Here is a 21,770-nt window from a genome sequence, read left to right as displayed (position 1 = left end):
ACAATACATGGATCTCTCTGATGTTCTTCATAATTAATGAGCATTTGAGTGATAGCCATATTTAATTGATACCCAGAGAGATATCCAAACTGTTATGTGAATAGATTCCGAAGTTAACCTCAAAACAGTTATTCTAGCTTTCTGCTTATATATGTTCTAGAAGTTTTGTGAGGAATTGGATTTGCCTTATTTTTGAAATGGCCCTTTCTACAGCATCATCTCCAAACATTTTGCCTTCCTCCTCCTCATTTTGCTGAACTCATTTTTGTTGGCTTGAAGACTCTTGCATCAGTCAGCAGTAGTGAAGTACTCTCTCCTCTATATGTGGTAATATTGGCTCATACCCAATTGCCATATTTAATTAACTTCTTGTCCCCTTGTAAAGTGCACTGCATGTGCCTAGGGCCTGTAAATTAAATTCTACTAGTGGGCCTGCATCACTGATTGTGCTACAGACTTGAGTAGCCCTTTAACCATATCTCAGGCCTGCCATTGCAGAGCCTGCGTGTACAGTTGTAAACTGACATTTTGACCTTGCAAAATAAACCTTCATTTTCAATGCATACAAGTCACTCCTAGGGTGGGCCTTAGACAGCCCAGAGTGCAGGGTGAAATGTATTTAAAAATCAGGGCTTCTACTTTTAAGTTTTGCATGTCCTAGTAGTGAAAAAGTCTCACATTTGTTTTTACTGCTGCAAGGCCATATCTCCCACTGGATATAATTGGGATTGCCTTATTACATTCTATGAGTGTAGTTTCCAATTGAAAAGAGATAAACCCTTCAAGCCTGGTGTCTCTGGGATCACAATTTTAAATCCAAATTATGGTTAAATTGCAATACTGAAAATGCCACTTTCAGCAAATTTGCCATTTTCTTGCTTCAGCCATTTGGTGCCTGCAGCCTGTCTCTGATCACATGAATGGGTGTGGTTGGCAGCTGTGTTTTGTGTATTCCTCCTAGACTGCTTCACACAATATGAGCTTAGGTGTGCCTCAATGGGCCATGTCTCGCAGGATGCGAAAGAGGAGTTGGGCACAACTGTGTCCTGTCCACACTCAAACGGCTGCATACCCCCTTGTAGTGAGTCTGGAGTCAGGACACGAAGGGAGGACCTCTGTGCACTTCAAAGGCGAATATTTGAAGTCTCCCCCTCTTCAAAGGCACCAATGTGTACAAGTTGTGGACCTCCGCAACCACCACCTCCACTTCAGTACACCTCTGGACCTGTGGATACTCTGCCAGAAAGGAGGACTGCCATGCTGCTGAACAACTGTCACTCCGCTGGACTCCAACTTTGCTGTGATGACCTTCTGCCTGCTTCCCTCTTGATTCAGAGTGAGAATGACTGGACCTGCATCTCTCTAACCCAGAATAAACATGACTCCAAGGGCTTGCTAGCTTGCCTCCTGTCTGAAGCCTCAGGAACATAAAAGACTTCCAACTTATTTGCTACAGCACCTAGACTCTGCCATCTAAGCGTCTTGCCCTGCCAAGTGATGACAATCCAGTCCTGGGCCCTTGGAAGTGGGTATAAAGTGCTGCAGCTGCCACAATCCACACACCATCGTCATTGGGCTGCTCAGAACCAGACGCACCTCCATCGACGCATCACAGCTACTGCAATGACCAAGTACATTGCATAAAGCAGGTAATGCAGGTGGAGGCGCGCAGGATGAATGCAAAGAGCGCAGCAGAACGTGCCATCAATGAAGCAACCGGCAGGGGAGACAAAAGGAGAAAAAAGTGCAAAAAGTGCGTGAGTTTTGAATACCCTTGTCGGGCTGCAGTATGTTCCTGGTGTAGCGGGGAACGGAATGCAGAGACCCGCTCACCACTCCGTAGCCCCTTTTACAGCGGGGCTGTGAATGAAAACAGAAAATGAGCACCTGAAAGCATTTGCGTTGCTTCAAGGGAGACGCACACCGCAAGGCCCAATCCCCACTCTCCTTGCTGGAAGGTGGCGGCGGCGATGTCACACACCGCCACCCCCCCCACGTCCGGACTGACCCCGGCGCGACCACCGTAGGAGAAGCCTTTGACAGCGAATCACAGTTCAGCATGTTAAAACGTTGTATAATCCCACCATGTTAGGACTATCCCCTATTATGAATATTATTAAACTCTTTTGGCCTAATGTCATCAGAGGTGGCAGAACAAACTAGTTACATAAACATTGGAAGGACTCAGATGAACGGTCTACAGTGTGTGAGCAGAAAAAGTCTTGGAAAGTATCTAAAGGCTTCCTTCGGAGTTCTTCAAAAACACGTCATTACTAAACAAACAGTGCACATTTTGTGTGCAGCCTCAAATGAGAACTATAAACACAATGAATATTAAGAAGTAGCAGCCATGTTTATTGAAGATGGAGTCGAGGCCTAGTTGAGCACAGGCCAGAAAAGCACAGCTTTGAACATCTCAGTATTTTAGTTTAATATGCAACAGATTTGTATTAATATGCACATATGATTTTAATCAAGCAATACGTCTTCAGAATCGAGAGGTACTATTGTGGATGGTAGTTTGCTTTATGTTTATAGGTTTGTCTTGTGATGTTGGTTATGCTTTATATAAGGCTGCATGCTTAAATACATTTAACAATATACACAACATAAATTAACCATATTGTGATTTAGGCATATTTTTCTATTGTTCATGCATGTACAGATGTATATACACCAAGGATTTGCTTAGATGAGTTAATGGTTTTTTTTCCCAACGTGACTCTTCTGCACTTCTTTGTTGTGTTCTTTGTAAGGGCTAAATGTATATTACATTGTAGTTTTGTTTTCCATCCTGCCTCTGTTCACTGTCCTAGTCTTTGTGGAACGTGATGTCATGATATCTGAGTGTTCCATGTCCTTGTTTGGAGCTGGAGTCTGGTTGGTGACAAGAGGCTAAGATGATAACATCCATGGCTCCTCTGGGGCCACCCCCTCCTCGGTACTCAGAACCCCCCGGGTACATTATGTACGCAGACACAACACAGCTCACTTTACCAACACAATTTACAAAACCGCTAATCAGATAGTTTCTCAGAATATTGTCAGACTGTGCATGCTAGTGATGGGAGCATATTTGTTATGCTTTAGAATGTGGTTTACTTCTGTGGCGGGGCATTTAAGTATTTTCGTCTCTAAATTTGAATCCACTTTTAATTTTCAAAGAAAAAATCAAAGTGAACCAGTTAATAGCCGTGCTGGGCCAAAAAACACTGAACCTGTGTTACAAGTGCTGTGTTTTTGTGTCTGTTTTTCCAGCCCCCAGATGATTGCTGGATTGCCTCTGCAGCATCGCTCCTATTTTTAATCATGGTGATAGTGATCAGCTGTTTCTTGTGCTTCTGCTGCTATCTGTACCGGAGGAGGGCGGCGATGAGGACACCATATCACAGTAAGGGAAGAATACATGTTTTTGCTCGGAAGATAGATTTTTGCTAAAATAACCAAAACGCACCTGCAAGCAGATTGTGTCTAAAAGTGAAGGAAATAGGGCTAGGCATCTTACACAATGTTTTGAATGTTGTTAGTGACATTGCTCGGCTTGACTTTATGCCACTTTGATTGAAACTGACAAATGTCGTTAACTCATTAGCTATATGTCTCCCAGTTTTCTACAACACAGTATTTCTCTCAGTAAACTATGAAAATCCCCTTCCACTGTTGCCCATATTGAGTACAATGCCGAGATGCTCCACTTAGCTAGTGGTGCACCTTACAACCACTACACATATGATATACACGCACTGTTTGTACAAGAAAGTGTACAACTAAGCATCTTTTTTATTTGTGGTATTCCTAAAGTGAGGTAGTAGCCACATGGGCATCGGGGTTCTTTACAGAGAGAGATCAAGAGATACATTAAAACAAAAACGTTATTAGAATAGAAACCAGTAAAGGAAGCCTTGGACATAAAGATGTGAATAATTTAGACATCGAGATGTATTTAGAAGAGTTTAATCTTCAAGACATTTCTGAAATCTAATTGGTGATAGTGGGGTCCGATGTATTCTAGGACTCCACCATTGGGCGATATGCTTGATTTAGTAGCTTGCCTTTTAGTATGCCAAGACAAGGTCAAGTTTTGCTTCTTGTGTTTCTTAATACTAGATCCCTACCACCTTTGTGTTCAGAACCTGTTATCCCCTTTTTCAACTATATGTATTTCGATTGCTGTGGTTGACCATGATGAATCAATCAGTTTTGTCCTGGACAGTATACTACTTAATCGTGTATAACTGCCCATTCACATTTTGTGATTCTTTAAAAGATGAGCCCTTTCCTTCCAACCTTCCTCCCTGTGACTGGGTTCCTTGTGTGGGTCGAGGTTTGGCCGGGAACCTCTTTATAATCTTTTACTTTTCATTTTTCTCTGAAAGTAATATATATTTTTAGGTGTACCTTTTAGTCTCCTCTAACTGGGTCCAATTCACAAACCCAGCCTTTCCGAAGTTTGAAATAACTACTGTATGATTAATTACCATCAGGACAGTGCACTCCTCAGTAAATGAAGAAGAAATGTATATTTTCACGTTTCTGAGTGACATCAAATACAAGTCAGGCTTAGCTCCCCTTGTCTATTTGACATCACTTAGAACCACTCAGAGAAAAACATCACTTTAATTCACTGTTACCCATCTATAATTCTATAAAATATGGCTATGTTACATGAAAGATACTTGTTACGTCGTTCCATTTTAGGGCTGGCCTAGAGACTGCTTCCTATGGATTTCCAGTTTGATGCAATAAAAACAATATTAACTAAAGCAAAATATCTGTCTACGGGCTTCATTTGGGGCTCGGGAAGGCGGCGGGTGGCGCTGACTACGTTGCGGCGGCCGAGAGCGGAGGGGGGCCTGGCAGCCCCGGATTTTGAGTGGTACTACTTGGCGGCCCAGCTCCAATGGCTTACGCAGGCGGTGGCCAGGGAGTATAGAGGCCCGGAGGGCCCACAGGACAGGCTGATTCCGCGGCATGTGCTGGCCTTTATAGTCCTCCACCAGCGGTTAGACCTGACCCAGCTTACCCTGGAGGAACGTACCCTCCGGCTGTGCTGGAACAGGTGTCAGAGGAGGGCTGCCATAGTCCACCCCTATGCCCCGGAGATCCCCCTGGGGATGTGTACGGCGCTCCCGCATGGGGGAGATTGGTCTGGGCTAGCTGTTTGGGAGGAGCTGGGCGTGCAGATGGTAGGGGACTTATTCAGAGAGGGAGTGCTGTTGCCCTTCCAGGACTTGCAGGACTCTTATGGGCTCCCACGGGGGGACTTTCTGCTCCATGCGGCCCTTGTGTTGAGCCTCCAGAAACATTGGAATATGGGGCTTTCGGAGCCGCAGACCGCCGCAGGTTGCCAATATGTAGTGATGGCGGCGGGGACGACTAAGGCCATTACTTGCCTCTACCGCCGCCTGTCGATGGAGGGCTTGCACCCGCTGGACGCCCTGAGGGAGAAGTGGGAAACGGACCTTGAGAAAGCGATCCCCGAGTCCACGTGGTCCACGCTGGTGCGGAGGGCCTGGAAGGGAACGAGGAATGCCCGGTTCCAGTTAGTCCAGTTTTTTACGTTACACAGGGCGTATCTGACGCCGGCCAAGATCTTGCAATATTTCGGGGGGGTACACTCTCAGTGTCCGCGGTGTGGGGGAGAGGGGGCAGACTTTCGACACATGCTTTGGTCCTGTACGCAGTTGGGCGCCTATTGGGTTGATGTTGTGGATTGTTTGAACCAGGTGACGGACCGCTCCATAGCCCCGGAAATGGGGGCTTGTTTGTTGCTTTGGTTTCCCCACACCCGCCGTACAAAGGTCACTAGCAAGTTTTATGATCTGGGGTTGATAATGGCCAAGAGGGAACTGACTATGCACTGGAAATCCCGGGGGGGGGCCTAGCTTCTTGCAGTGGAGGGCGGCGTTTGCGCGATGGGCGGGGGCTGAGGGTACGCTCCGGGTGCAATTGGCCCTTCGGAGGGACGATGAGAAGGCACTAGCGACGGCCCGAGCATGGGAAGAGTTGGTGGTGGAACTTCAGGGGTTGATGTCTGATGCTGGGGAAGGGGAGAGCACATCTGATAGGCAGGAGGTAGCGGGGAGTAGAAGGGGAATGGCGGTAGGCCCTGGACGCATACACCTTGGGTCGGCATGAGGGCAGGCTCTGTTTGCTTAGGGAGAGGTTGGGCTCCCGTACATAATTTATTAGGGAGGAGGGGCACTTCAGAAGAGGGGTAGGTGACTGGGGCACACTGACATGGGGTGGGGGAGGGGGGGGGGGAAGGGGACTGTGTGGGAAGGATGTTCCTTCTCCTGGATACTTGGTATTGATGATAAATGTGCGGTACTCCTTGGACGGGTGGAGGTAGGGGGATGGGTGTTGCAGTTGTTGATTTGGAAAACAATAAAAAACGTTTCAACAAAAAAAAACTAAAGCAAAATATACATACATATAGGGGATTGGATTCAGCAATCTTCTACCACTGGCCTGTTTGAAGTACTGGGTTTTTCAGAACCAACCCAGCAGTGCCAGGGGACACACCCGAAGACTTCGAGTTCTTCCTGTTTCAGACCACAGAAACACAGAGTCTTCTAGGTGAAGTCAAAGATCGTATTTATTGGCTGCAGACCAATCACAGGTATCCGAGAAGTACAACACGATGTATGTTCTCAGGAGACTGCTCCCAACCAAAAACCAGTCTTTTCTTATATACAAAATATTACGCTCTGGGCAACACCGCCCCTATTTTCCAAGAGGTCGTTCACATATTTTCGCTTCAAAGAAAGAGCACAGTCATGATGATAATCCCACATTTCAGCTCGGTCAGCACATAATTATTTACCCAGCGAGGCTCAGAACCCTCATCAGATATCAGCAGACCCCAATAAAACGGACACCTCCTACTGGTAAAACAAGCCATAAAGTAGGAAACAGAGTCAGGTGTGAAAGAGATTAGTCAGGCTTCACACATTCCAACATCACCAACCCATCTTGCAGGGCCTGCAACATACATTCGATTGGTCACATCTTTTGCTGTTTCTTTCGCGATTTCGTCAGCAAACGCATTACCACGACCAACATCATCAATAACCTTCTTGTGTGCACTGCATTTCACAATCGCAACTTGTAATGGCAAGGTCAACGACTCAAGGAGATCATTCACCAACTGACCATTCTGAATCTTAGTTCCATGCGAAGTCAGGAACCCACGTTCTTTCCACAAGCGCCCAAAACTATGGGCCAGCCAAAGGCATACTGACTGTCAGTATATATGCTCACTTTCATTCCTTTCAACAACACGCATGCTCTTGTAAGTGCAATTAATTCTGCTGCTTGAGCCGAATTATGTGGTATACGTGCAGTTTCAACAATCGTGTGCAAAGTCGTGACAGCATATGCAGCAGTCGTATCACCATTCGGAAGCTTGAAGCACGAGCCATCCACCCATAAGGTACCATCACACTCAACCAGGGGAGTATCTTTAAGATCCACTCTCCCTTTTGTTTCTTCTTCTGTTCTGAACAGACAATCATGCTGTTCAATCTCATCTGTGTCTGCTGAAATCGGTCACCAGAAGACTCGTTAAATCGTTTCGCTCTACCAAATCATCAAGGGTCCAAAACAGGGATGATAGTCAGGGCAGCAGTCCTTTGTAGCCGTCGGGACGCGGAGAACCTCGCAGTAAAGACTTTCGGACCACGTCGACATGCAGGGGTCGATGAAGTGGCGGCCTTCCTCCAGAATTTTCACACGAAGCTCCTCACGAACCTCTGGCTTGGACCGGCACCGCTGAAATCGCCACACGTTGGGCGCCAACTGAAGTACTGGGTTTTTCAGAACCAACCCAGCGGTGCCAGGGGACACACCCGAAGACTTCGAGTTCTTCCTGTTTCAGACCACAGAAACACAGAGTCTTCTAGGTGAAGTCAAAGATCGTATTTATTGGCTGCAGACCAATCACAGGTATCCGAGAAGTACAACACAATGTATGTTCTCAGGAGACTGCTCCCAACCAAAAACCAGTCTTTTCTTATATACAAAATATTACGCTCTGGGCAACACCGCCCCTATTTTCCAAGAGTTTGTTCACATATTTTCGCTTCAAAGAAAGAGCACAGTCATGATGATAATCCCACATTTCAGCTCGGTCAGCACATAATTATTTACCCAGCGAGGCTCAGAACCCTCATCAGATATCAGCAGACCCCAATAAAACGGACACCTCCTACTCGTAAAATAAGCCATAAAGTTGGAAACAGAGTCAGGTGTGAAAGAGATTAGTCAGGGTTCGTGTGGGAAGAACGACTTTATGTTGTGTCAAGCCCTGGTGCTAATCCCATTTGGCCGCAGTAAAAGGAACCGGCCGAACAGGACTGACCTCGGGCCGTGGAGTCGGGTTTGCACAGGTCACCAAGAAGGCACAGAAGGTGTGCGTGTCCTTTAGGCCTAGGCATGGCCTTAAACCGCTGCCTATGTGAGGGCAACCACAGAATGGTTACCGTTCTAAAATGGAACCCGAGGGTTCGATATGTAGTATCGTATACACGGTGAATTAATCGGTGAAACATGACGAAAACACTCATACATACCGCATTAGTCATTTGCGGTTCGCTGATACCAAAATCGGCATGGTGGGACCATGCCTCCAACATGGTTCCGAAATTTACAGTACCACATGTTCAAGTTTTATTCACATTTTGCTTCCATCCACTGTAGCATGAAGCACATGACAATATATAAGCCTACTTTAGCTGTTGTCCCTCTGCACTATGAGTCGTGATTTTTTCAAATTCGATTGTGCACATCCACCTAAAAAGAAGGGCACTTTATTTTGCCAATAATCCTTCCTTTCCATTTTTGTCCTTTTTTAGTCACTATTATGTTTTAAAATATGTCTTCAGATTACAGTTATTCCACCAAGCTTTTTCATGAACCTATACAAATAGTATTTTCCTGTGAAGTACATTAAAACTAAATAAGGTTTCTCTACCTGTTCGAACTACACCTGTCTGCCAGGAAGCATTAGTACTGCTCTATGTGAGTATTTTTTTAAATTTAAAATTCTTTATTTCAAACATATGGCCACAACATTAAGGCAGTAGTATATTTTCTTATTTCTATTCTATTTTTTTTTTGCTTTCTTGAATGGCTTTTTGTAGGAGAGTAGGGTCTGCTATCCTATGGTCACCCCAAATTTTTGCTTTTTGCTTCACTGGTTTTTGACATATTGAGGCTGTGGGCCTGCCAATCAGACCCCCAGCCTGCTGTTCTCTCTACTAAATTAAGACTATGCACCCTAGGTGCATAACCAATTGGAAGTGGATCACCCTGTCAGCCCCTGTACCAGTGTACACTAGGTACCCAGGGCATTGGTGTACCCAAGGCCTGCCAGGGGCTGAAGCATGTATTATGCCACCCCAGGCTTGGCCTAACAATTTGACACAACTGGCTGATCACTCAGCTGGGGTAAGTTGGTGTAATCACCTCTTACTTAGGTGTAGTATACCTATACCTAACCTTAAATGGGACACATGTTAACCTATAAGTCACTCCTATGGCAGGCCTTAACAATCCTGAAGGCAGAGTGCTTGGTTCCATGTGAGATGGTGCTCTGGCATGAGCTGAGCCTGTCTGCAGTGGTCGGAACAACTTCCTTCTACTGTTTCCAGATATCGTCATACCATATACTCTTAAGTGCATTATGAACCTCGCGGTTAAATGCTATCTTTGGTTTGGCTTTATCAAAACATGTCGAGTAAGGTGTCATACGAATTGGAATACTAACCCCTCGCCAATTCTGGCGACGGGGTTAGCATTCCACCCTTCTAGAGGGACACGACATGTACAATACCTGAAACCCGGGTAAAATCAGACATAGCCTCAGCTCCACAAAATGGATGCTGCCACCACAGACACAAGTCTGCCCTCCTGCTGCTGGGAGTCCTTCCAGCTTGGGAGGTGTGGACAAAGGGTTTCCTGCCAGGGGAGGTGCATGCACCACCCCAGACAGGATTTTGTGTATTGGTCAGGTAGGGCTTGAAAGAAACCAGACATGCCTGTGGCTCACAAGGAGCCTCGGTGCATATGCCAGTTCAAACCGGTCCTGGGGCACACCAGTCCCGGGCCTGGGGCGAGCTGGACAAAGGATTGGGGGTGTAACCACCCCCCTTCCTGGTCCCACCCATAGGGAGGGACCTAGCAGGTAGTCCGGCCCCTAGAATCCGCTTAAAGGTAGGAGCTGTGTCCTAAGACTTCAGACATCTTGGAATCAACTTGAAACTAAGAAGAAGACGGGAACTTCGACATTCTGCTGCACAGAAGACTGAAGGAAATCTCCCCTGTGGTCAGGGAGTGACCACCTTGCTAACGCAAGCACCATCCAGCGAATCAACGTCTGCTTTGCCGCAGCCTCCCGCTGGAGCCCGAGCCCAGAGACTGACAAGACCTGGACCTCCAGACCTCTCACCGCCCGATCCACAGTCCCTGAAAAGAGGAGACCCGTGGAGGCACCGAGACACGTGAAGCCAGCCATCTTGAAACGACCACGACAAGCTGACAAGTGCAACAACCGAGGCTCCCTCCAAGTTGTGCTTTGGGATCTGAGAAGCCCAACACCCGAGCAGCATCTGCACCAAAGGTGAGCCCTCCAGCATCTCCACGATCTGCGTGGGGCCCTTCTGCATTTTGCCACTCGACGCGCCTAACCGGTTGCTGGCCCGCTGGCTAGTAGCCATCTTGGCGACGAACTTCACGAAATACACCGCTGGTCTGGTTGCTCCAGACTGGCCCTTGCTCCCCTCCAAAGGAGCAGTCCCTCTGACCTTGCTGGTCAGAACCATCATCTTCTTTCATCTCCTACAACAATTGCTTTTGCCAAGGCTTGTTTGCTTCGATCAAGTCGCCGACACCGCCGACAGCGAGAGCCTGCGTGGGACAGCTCGTGAACCGACTCCTGGACGTCGTCGACCTCCCGGGACCACGTGGCTGCAGAGACAAGCTACACCTTTCTTCCTGTTTGCACCCGACATTGCCTGGTACCCACCTGGTGCCACGCCGGTCACTGGCTAGTGACTGTGAACACTGTCCCCTCTGCTTACAGGTCTTCAACATCTCCGATCCACTCTTGGATCCACCGCATCTCTCCCGGACCGACCGCCTGCAGCATCTTTGTCTTCAGGCTCCACGGAACAGATAGAAGAAACCCGACGCACTTCGAGGCCTATGCACCCGCTTCCTGTGGGTGAGGTAAAGCTGGCACTCCTGTGCCCAAGCGTAGTATTACATCTCTAGTGCCTGTGTTCCAAATCTTGAGTTCCTAGTCCATCCGGAAGATCCTCTTTACAGTAACTTTGTACTTTTTACGCACCCATTGAAACCTATGGGAGCACGCGTGTGACTATTTGCTCTGCACACGCCACCCTTGGACCTCCTGGTCACTAACTGAAGTTAGCTCCTTGTAGGCCCAGCGATTCTAGAGGCCCTAGGCCTTTTCCCTTTTCTGTTCGTGGTACTTATACCATTATTTTAGTATATGGTTTGAGCGGCCACCAGGGCCTATCCATATAAAGTGCAACTTCTGTGTAGTCTACTGTAATCTTGTTTGACGATTTGTGCTCCTGTGCTCATAAAGAGACTAGGGGTTACTTTGAGAAATAAATACATATATATTTTGAATATATATCTGTGTGGTGTCCTTTCATTGGTATAAAAGGGGGTTGCATTTGGTAAAACAGCTGGCTTAACACGCTTCACGAGTTTAGCCTCAAAGACTGCTTAGCCTACGCTACCACTAGGGCAGCTAGTCCGAAAAGGTTGACTTACAACCACACCATAAGGGTTGCTTGGCATGGTACAAGGTGATCACTTTAACTAGTGAGCATCATATACCAGGCCAACTTCTCACACTTTTTCAAAGCGTATTCACTCTTACAACAAATTTGGCAATATACCACATGCAACCGCTGTAGTTATATTAGTGAAAGAGATGCTCACAGCAGTTTTGAAGTGGGATATCCTTGGAATCTGAGCCTGTTCACTCAAATAATCTGCGTAGAGGAATATGCATCCACCAAGTCGACAAAATAGCAGACAACTTAGGCACGTAGTTTAGGTCCGGGTATCACCATGAAAACAGTGCATTTTGGAGGTGAGCTGGACTGAAGTATTGCCATGGCAGTCATCCCGGTCTCTTAATTTTGCCGACCACAGACTGAGGTCGAGATGTAGCCGGGATTCTCTATGACCATCGGTTTAGAGAAGACACAGGAGTGGTGATACTTCTAACAAGTAGGGCTTACAACGTTACGTGAGGAGAAGCTGACCTTTCTGAAGTCTACTGCTACGAAACATGGCTAGAAATGGGGATCAGAATAACAGAAGATAAAAAGTGATGGCAAAGACTAGAGCCTTGTAGCCAACCCTGTGGTACCTGAGAGGAACAGTAGCAAGGAGATGAAGATGCGTGATGTGAATACTGCAGCAAAGTGGCAGGACGACAAACCACAAAGCCCATGGCACAAATGTGACTCCAAAAGCTGGTTGAATGAAAGGAAGGTGTTGTGGAGGATCGAGGAGCACACTTGAAGGGAAGTGCAGTTGTTTGAATGTGCTCTCTTTTTCTTTTGGTGTGGACTAAGTTCCTACAATAGCAGCCATCTCGACGACAGCCTGGGTACCGAGACAGCAGATGGTGCTTCTGGAGGCATGCAGCCTGGCCTTGAGTGATTTCTGTGGAGATGGTACTAGGAAGTAAGTCCAGGATCAGTGGGCAACAGAGCCTCATTATGGAATCCCTTGCACATGTGCAGGAGAAACTAAATGGATTTCTAATTTTTGCAACAGAGGATTTATACTGTATCCACTAGCTACCACCTGGTGGGCCTAAACGGATCTCTGGGGGGATGCCAGGAACTGACCAAGAGGAATAGGCTATCAGCAACACCTTGTCACACGGCTTTGGTGGGAGCAGGTGTATTAAGATACCCTCGACCTCCTCCCTCCATTTCTAATAAAAGGATAGCACTGAGGAGATTGTATTCTTAAGGGAGACCAGACTCCCTATTGCGTGTTTGCAATCATGTATTTGATTGTAATTTTAAAAGACATACATATCATAACCGCAATGCTTGAATTACCTAATATGTTTAGAGCTGTTCATTTTACAGAATTATGTGAAAAAATGCTTGCCTTTCAGGGGGGCCTGATGAATGATATAAAGGTGCTTTCAAAATTAAGCACTGAAGCAACCACACAAGTCTCAAAATAAGGCGGCGAGACTGATGATTTCTGGCTGGAAAGTCCACTTTTGAGTAGCTTGTTTGGGTTAATTTAAAAAAATTGTTTATAGGTGTAAAATAGCTCCAATTCAAGGATTGTATGTGGAGGTTCGCAGCCTGGATGATGGCAAACTGCCTTCAACTTAATGATAAACAACAGAGGAGGTGGTGTTTGGCAAACCCGAGGACCTCTGGTCCCCTGACTGGTGGCCCTGGGAACTAGGGGCGGCCCTTCCTCCAGGTTCATGGTTAAAAATCTGGATGTTAAATTAGACCAGGCCCTTTCCATGAAGGACTAGATTACCACTACTTGTGGGGCATGCTTTGCTACCGTGCGGTTACTGATTAAGATTTTCCCATGGCTACCATCCTCTGTAAAGCAGACTCTGGTTCAGGCCCTTGCCATTAGTCGCCTTGACTTTGGCAATGCTTTGCTCATAGCTTCTAATGACTCCCTATTAGCCAAGCTCCATAGTGCAAAACACAGCTGCATGCCTGGTTTGTAATCTTCCAGCTGGTTCCCCAGCAAATACGATTTGTAGATTGATTCTTCAATGCCTGCCACTCATTGCTGGATATGGGAATCATTTTCTGTTCAGTGACACAGAATCTTGTTGTATGACCTGAATACAAGGCATAACTTGTCCACATTTACCTATCGGAGCACAGCTTTTAATTGCAAGAAAACACATAGAGATGTACACCTGAAGGAAATTAATGCACCATCAATGGTTCCCTTATACTCCTTCAGGTTGCAACATCTGTTGGAAAGTGGACATTATGACGCCCCCCCACCCCCATTTTTCATCTGCTATTTGATGAGATTGCAACTGGAAGTGCACTAGGTTCCTGCTAACCAGGTCCCCAGTGCCAGATCTCTTTCCTAGAACTGTGCAATTGGTTTCCCTAATTGGTGATACCTTTAGTGCCCACTGTAAGTCCCTAGTAAATGGTACCCCCGGTACCTAGGGCCTGATGTACTAAAGAGTGTTCCGAAGTGTTGACGCATAAATTGTGCCCTTTAAGGGAGCCCTCACTAAGCTGTTTTGAAAATCTGTGCTGGACACTGGTGAAAATCAGTTCCCCCGGCTACATGAGGACTTCACTGAAAATGGGGATGTTTGGTATTAGACATCTCGTATTGATAAACCCACACTGATGCCAGTGTCAGATTTAGTAATACATGCACCCAGAGGGCTCCTTAGAGCGGTCCGCTGAAACCCTACCAGCTATTGGTGTGCTGACTGAGTGGTTTTCGCCAGCATGCCACCAGAAACAGGTTTCTGACCACCAAGCATGAGGGTCTTTACTCTCTGGGGGCCAGAAACCAAACCAAACCTGCACAGGCAGAGTGTGCTTGGCACCCCCGCCCACAGGATGACCTGTGGACTAGCATTCCAAGAATGGGGTACTTCAAAGAGGCCCACTGCCTTGGTATGGAAATCTGGCTTCTCTCACAAGAAAGGAAACCGACCCTCTTTTGTCCAGAGCTCTTTAACACCTGGACAGGTGGGAAAATTAGCAAGCCAAGGCAGGCATGTCCACCCTCAGGAGAGCATCAACCCTGAACTGGGCTACCTGAAGTAGATGTGACTTTTCAGAAGTGGCCATCTTGGTGATGGCAAATTTAGGGTCTCAAGACCGCAAAAACCAGACACCCGACAGAACCACTGCACCGAGCGGCTTAGCCCGACCTGAAGTAGGCCAATGGTGCCAATGTGGTCCCCCAGATTCCTATCCACCAATGAAGAATGAAGACACTGAAGAGCCGCCAAAGCACATTCTGTGGAAGAAGCAACTGACCCAGCGCCAGCCCCGCCGGTATGTCTGCTGGTCCCAACAGAGTGCGCCAAAAGTCATCTCATCCTGCAGCTGCTGTGCCTTCAAAGCCTGGGAGGCCTGCCTGCCTTCAACAAAGAACAAAAGACTCCCATGGAGCAGAAGAGCTGCTTGCCAGCATCCTGCAGGGACCTCAAAGAAGATTATGAGACTCCAGAACTGCAAAAACCTGATGCCACAAAGCACCACTGCACCCGTGCATCCTAGCCCAGGCTCAAGTGGGCCAATGGTGCCTGTGTGGTCCCCCAGACCTCCAGGGACAAAGTCCACCTTGGACGTGCCCACTGTGAACTTCCTTAAGCTGCAGCCTCTGTTTGCAGGCCCCCTCTACCGCGACTGCTCCTGGGGACGAAAACGTGACACCTAAAGACACCTCGTGAAGAGGAGCAAAGGTGTCCCCAAACCTCACAAGAGTAGTGCCCCCCTGTTGGTTCTGCCCAAATGGTCCTCCAGTCTGAGCCTGCAGCCTCTTTTCTGAGTTGAATGGGGCCCCCAACGATGTAAGGCACTTTCCAAAGTGAACTGTTGGTGCTGCCTTGGACCTTGCCCCCATACTCACCTAAAGTCCAGAAGTCCAGAAGACTGGTCCCGTAAGTCACTGTTGAGTGCCTGAATGCAATATATGTTTTCCACCATAGGATAACATTACTGCAAAGTGCTCCAATTACTTTTTAAAGTATCAAAAACCTGTTTTCTTTAAACCTGCTATTGCAAACAGTACTTACCTGATTTTGATGATCTTGGTGCTAAAGTTATATAAAAATACATATTAATTTTATAAATGGGTGTGGATCTCCTTATTGAGTCATGTGCTTCATTTATTGACCATGTGTGTATTTGTAGATGTCTAACACTCCTCTCTGATCAACCTAAGGCTGCTCGACCACACCACCCCCTAAAAGAGCTCCTTGGGATTGCTAGAGCAAGCTCCTGTCTGCTAGTAAGGGAATACCTGGACTCTCTGCAAGGTAAACCTCTTTTTGGTATACCATATATGGTATACCATAGGAGCCAGCTTCCTACAACATCGATATTAAAAGACTGTACAGCAAGGATAAAGTGTATCTGAATGTTGGTACATCATAGTTGGATCTATTGGTAGAATACAACAAGGATAAAGTGTATTTGAACCTTGATTGAACAATGTTTTTATTCATTGAACAAAAAATGAGTTGATAAATTATTTTTGTAAATATTTCAGAACTTGCCTTGCATGATTACCTTGATGTGAAAGGATGTATGCTACATTACTTGCTATTATCTTTGTTTGCTGAGTAATACGACCCATCCAAAAAAAAATTGAGATTATTGTAGATAAAACAATTGTTGAATCCATCCTTACAGAGAACCACTTTACCTTGCCACGTTAGGATTTGCACCATCATGTGGCGCAGTTGATGGTGCTTGTGTCATTATAGTGCACGTCTCAGCATTTTATGGCAATAAAGGGGTTATTTAGGGGTTAGAGGATGTAAAAAAACATCAAAAAATCGCAAATGTCCTAATTTGCCATACTCTAAATAACCATACTCTAAATACCCACATTAGTGTCCCAACAGTGTCAGCCTTTTACCAGCTAATGCTTTGTTTGCCAGGAAGTCATTACTATTGGCTTACTAACATTGATACTCAATAGCGAGACACCATATATAAAGCCTAAAATCTCTTTTACTGCCTAGCTGAGAGCCTCATGGTACTTTGTTAATGTACAGTGGTTTGATAAAGCAGCATAGCATCAAAAATATTTATGTCTTTACCCACTGGTTTCAGTATCTCTCATTGTTCATGTGTTTGATTCACAGGTCAAGAAATGCAAATGATGGGTTATCAAGTTCAGCCATCCTACCCAGTTCAAGTACCCACCTGTCGGTCCCTCTTTACAGTATCCAGTTTATCCGATGGTGCCACCCATGTACACCTCAACTGGTAAGGAACCCCGCCCTACATATCATATACCAGAACTTAACAAAGATGCTCATTCATTGATTCTGTATCCTAAAATGCAATATATGTTGTACCAGACATAATCTGTGCTTATATTTTCACCTGTAAGGCACATGATAACCCTAGAAGGAGAGATAGGAATAGGACTAAAGCAGCTTGACCAAGTTATGGACAAAGAATTATAGAAATGTAACATATAACTGACAGTTTTTATTCCGATTGTTCCAGTGTGAATTTGGTACATTTGGTCTTTGTCACCGTCAATTGAGGGCACCTGCCTACATAGTAGCAGGACGATAAAATTCTGCAATAGCTTTTAATACAGACCTTTGTACACTTAAGCATGAAGCATGGAGTCACAGTAAGACATTCTTGCTTTTATTAGGTAAGGAAAGCAGTACAAATATGACTTCAGTCTCGCTTTGCAGGGCTGTCCAACAGTTCTGTCAGATAGGTTCTCTAACATTCCAAATGCCACTTACAAGAACATTCCAAGATAGGGGCAGGGGGAAAGAAGGTAACACAGGAGGACAAGGAGAAACTACAACACATCTCCCTTGCAAGGGAAAAACATGAAGGAAGATGAAAGGTGGATGGGCAAACCACAACACCACAAAAACATGAAAAAAGACTCAGTTACAAAGCATACATTTAATGAGATATGAAATACTTCCAGATGAGAGAATAACATAAAATAGCAATGTGTACATTATTCCATTACCCAAATCCTAACAGATGAAAGACCCAATTTTTCATTTCGCAGGAAGAAGAAAACATAAAGTTCCACCACACTTTATCCTACTTTGTGATCTACATGCCAACTTGGGGGGTATGCTGCGTCCTACTTTTATCACTTCGGTCATATGCCCCAACTCCTTGGTTTACGATGAGTACCTTTGCTCTTTTTATTTCAGGAACTCTAGAACATTTAGCTATGCTGGCTAAGCTCCATTCTTTACCATCTTCCAGAATTACCATACTGTGTTTAACTCGTTTGATCTTTTGAGGGTGAGAAGATTTCTTGAACTTTTCACTGCTACCATTTGGTTTCTTAATAAATACCACCCACTACTCAGCCTTCCACTGGTTGTCTTTCATACCCCATTTCTTGTCATACCATGACTTGTATTCGGCTTTATGGAGATATATTGAGTTGGTAATGTTTTCCCGCTTGCCCCATACCAGTTGTCCTCCATTTAACTTGTTCCGTGCAAGTTTAGATCGAGGTTTTCTGTCTTTCAAGGAGGTGAATGGTGATAAACTTGTATGCTGTGATAAGATAATAGCATTTCACATAGGTTCTTTGAAACAGTTTTTCTTGAAGCAACAGCTAATTTTATGTAATCTTTGATGATTATATTACCTTTTCTTCAAGTCCATTTGCTTTAGGGCAATAAATAGTCGTTCTGGTGTGGTCTATGAATAAAGCCTATAAGAATTCTCACTTGTCCTCAGACTCAAATTGTACCCCGTTGTCACTGACAATAGCACTGGGACTTCTTCTGATACAAAAGCGTCTTTCATGAAATCAATTAATGTTGAGGTATTTATATTATTAATACATTTAGTTGTAATCCAATGGGAACAGTAGTTTACTAGCACAAAAATGTATTTTAGATAACCGTTGTGTAATATAAATTGATAGGACCTACACTATCTAATCCAAGTTTATCCCAAGGTTTAGATGGGACCTCTACTGGAGCTAGGAAGCCCTTCTGAGTGACTTTGGCTTTGCCGCTCACTCCACATGCTCACCTTGTCTTCTATTATCCTCTCCATGCTGGGGAACCAGTACTCTGCCCTTACTGTTTTTAGAGAGGCTCCTCCCAAGTTGTCCCTCATGCGTGATGTCTGCAATATGTTTTCTCACAACCACAGGAGGTACAATCTTGTTCAGTCTTAGCTCTAGATTCCACAAATTGACAGTTCATTCATTACATTCCAGAATGTTTGCAATTCATGAGGTAAAAGTTTACATTTTCTGACCATCCTTTGATGTTCTCTTTCACCAATGATAGTTTCTTGTCTGGTTTAATACAACTTTCCCACTCGTCCTTTAATATTGCAGAAATGTGAAAGTACAGAGTCTTCTGACAACTCAAGTTCATGCTTACCTTAATCAATAAGCATTCTAGATAATCAGTCAGATATATGTTTTGTTTTGCTCGAGACATACTCTGTTACAGAGTTATATCCCTGAAAGCCTAATATCCACTTGGCAACACAGGAAGTAGCCTTTTCCATTACCTTAGTAGCAAAAACAGACTGTAAGGGTTTATGGTCTGTCCTGAAAAGGAAGAGTATGCCCCATAGGTAAAAATTAAAGTGGTTAATGCCCCAGAAGCATGCTAACACTTCTTTTCCAACTTTTGAGTAATTCGCTTCCCCTCCTTTATGCGCTCTGGACACAAAAACTACTATTTTCCCCTTACCTTCCACAATTTGGGATAAGGTGGGTCCAAGGCCTTTGTTACTGGCATCAGTGGTTACAATGGTTTTGAGATTGGTACCAAATTTGCCAATGTTTGGGACATATGTTATAGCATGCTTCACCGAGTGGAAAGATTTTTTTGTTCCATTCAAATGGGGTATTATTTTTAAGTAAGGACCTCAGTGTGTTAAATGGTAGCGGCAATTTCAGTCGATAACCCTTCAAGTATTGCCCGGCGGTAATCGCCTCTCATACCACTCGATAATTTACCAATGAAAGAGGCAGGCGCCGGAGACTGGAAGGCAGGAAACAAAGTTTTATTCCGTCGGAGCAGAACACATCAGATCAGACAGCAAGGTATCGTCACGAGGTGCTCTAACTGCATCTCTGAGGCCTGGCCTCTTATACACAGGTTTATTGCTTTATTACACATGGTACATTCTTATTGAGACTTTGATGTACGGAAAGGCATCCTTGGAACCCCCTGTGAGAAGTTGGCCTGGTATATGCTGTTCACTAGTTCTAGTGACCACCTTGTACCATGCCAAGCAACCCTTGTGGTGTGGTTGTAAGTCAACCTTTTTGGACTAGCTGCCCTAGTGGTAGCGTAGGCTAAGCAGTCTTTGAGGCTAAACTCGTGAAGCGTGTTAAGCAAGCTGTTTTACCAAATGCAACCCCCTTTTATACCAATGAAAGGACACCACACAGATATATATTCAAAATATATATGTATTTATTTCTCAAAGTAACCCCTAGTCTCTTTATGAGCACAGGAGCACAAATCGTCAAACAAGATTATCACAGAATACACAGAAGTTGCACTTTATATGGATAGGCCCTGGTGGCCACTCGAACCATATACTAAAATAGTGGTATAAGTACCACGAACAGGAAAGGGAAAAGGCCTAGGGCCTCTAGAATCGCTGGGCCTACAAGGAGCTAACGTCAGTTAGTGACCAGGAGGTCCACGGGTGGCGTGTGCAGAGCAAATAGTCACACGCGTGCTCCCATAGGTTTCAATGGGTGCGTAAAAAGTACAAAGTTACTGCAAAGGAGATCTTCCGGGTTGACTAGGAACTTAAGATTTGGAACACAGGCACTAGAGATGTATTACTACACATGGGCACCGGAGTGCCAGCTTTACCTCACCCACAGGAAGCGGGTGCATAGGCCTCGAAGTGCGTCGGGTTTCTTCTATCTGTTCCGTGGGGCCTGTAGACAAAAGTGCTGCAGGCGGTCGGGCGGGAAGAGATGCAGTGGATCCAAGAGTGGATCGGAGATGTTGAAGACCTGTAAGCAGAGGGGACAGTGTTCACAGTCACTAGCCAGTGACCAGCGTGGCACCAGGTGGGTACCAGGCGATGTCGGGTGCAAACAGGTGATGAGGGGTAGCTTGTCTCCGCAGCCACGTGGTCCCTGAAGGTCGACGACGTCCAGGAGTCGGCTCACGAGCTGTCCCACGCAGGCTCTCGCTGTCGGCGGTGTCGGCGACTTGATCGAAGCAAACAAGCCTTGGCAAAAGCAATTGCAGGAGGATTCGGAAATCAGCTGTTGGTTCTGACCGGCAAGGTCAGAGGGATTGCTCCTTTGGAGGGGAGCAAGGGCCAGTCTGGAGCAACCAGACCAGCGGTGTTTGTCGTAGATTTCGTCGCCAAGATGGCCACTAGCCAGCGGGCCAGCAACCGGTTAGGCGCGTCGAGTGGCAAAATGCAGAGGGGCCCCACGCAGATCGTGGAGATGCTGGAGGGCTCACCTTTGGTGCAGATGCTGCTCGAGGGTTGGGCTTCTCAGGACCCAAAGCACAACTTGGAGGGAGCCTCGGTTGTTGCACTGGTCAGCTTGTCGTAGTCGTTCCAAGATGGCTGGCTCCACGTGTCTCGGTGCCTCCACGGGTCTCCTCTTTTCAGGGACTGTGGATCGGGCGGTGAGAGGTCTGGAGGTCCAGGTCTTGTCAGTCTCTGGGCTCGGGCTCCGGCGGGAGGCGGCGGCAAAGCAGACGGTGATTCGCTGGATGGTGCTTGCGTTAGCAAGGTGGTCACTCCCTGACCACAGGGGAGATTTTCTTCAGTCTTCTGTGCAGCAGAATGTCGAAGTTCCCGTCTTCTTCTTAGTTTCAAGTTGATTCCAGGATGTCTGAAGTCTTAGGACACAGCTCCTACCTTTAAGCGGATTCTAGGGGCCGGACTACCTGCTAGGCCCCTCCCTAAGGGTGGGACCAGGAAGGGGGGTGGTTACACCCCCAATCCTTTGTCCAGCTCGCCCCAGGCCCGGGACTGGTGTGCCCCAGGACCGGTTTG

General features: G+C 46.1%; 1 long non-coding RNA gene across 3 annotated transcripts in view; it reads left to right on the top strand.

The window, feature by feature from the left end:
* LOC146871060 (uncharacterized) overlaps nucleotides 1-21,770 on the top strand; it is a 176,706-nt gene that overhangs the window by 57,529 nt on the left and 97,407 nt on the right. For all 3 annotated transcript variants that reach the window (XR_014980135.1, XR_014980134.1, XR_014980137.1), the window contains 2 exons: nucleotides 3,259-3,391; nucleotides 16,901-17,024. This is a non-coding gene — a long non-coding RNA (uncharacterized LOC146871060). The remainder of the gene's footprint in view (nucleotides 1-3,258; nucleotides 3,392-16,900; nucleotides 17,025-21,770) is intronic.

Source organism: Triturus cristatus, chromosome 1_1 (assembly GCF_964204655.1).
Source record: "Triturus cristatus chromosome 1_1, aTriCri1.1, whole genome shotgun sequence".
In the NCBI taxonomy this organism is placed as follows: Eukaryota; Metazoa; Chordata; class Amphibia; order Caudata; family Salamandridae; genus Triturus; species Triturus cristatus.
This window is presented reverse-complemented; position numbering and strand designations above follow the sequence as displayed.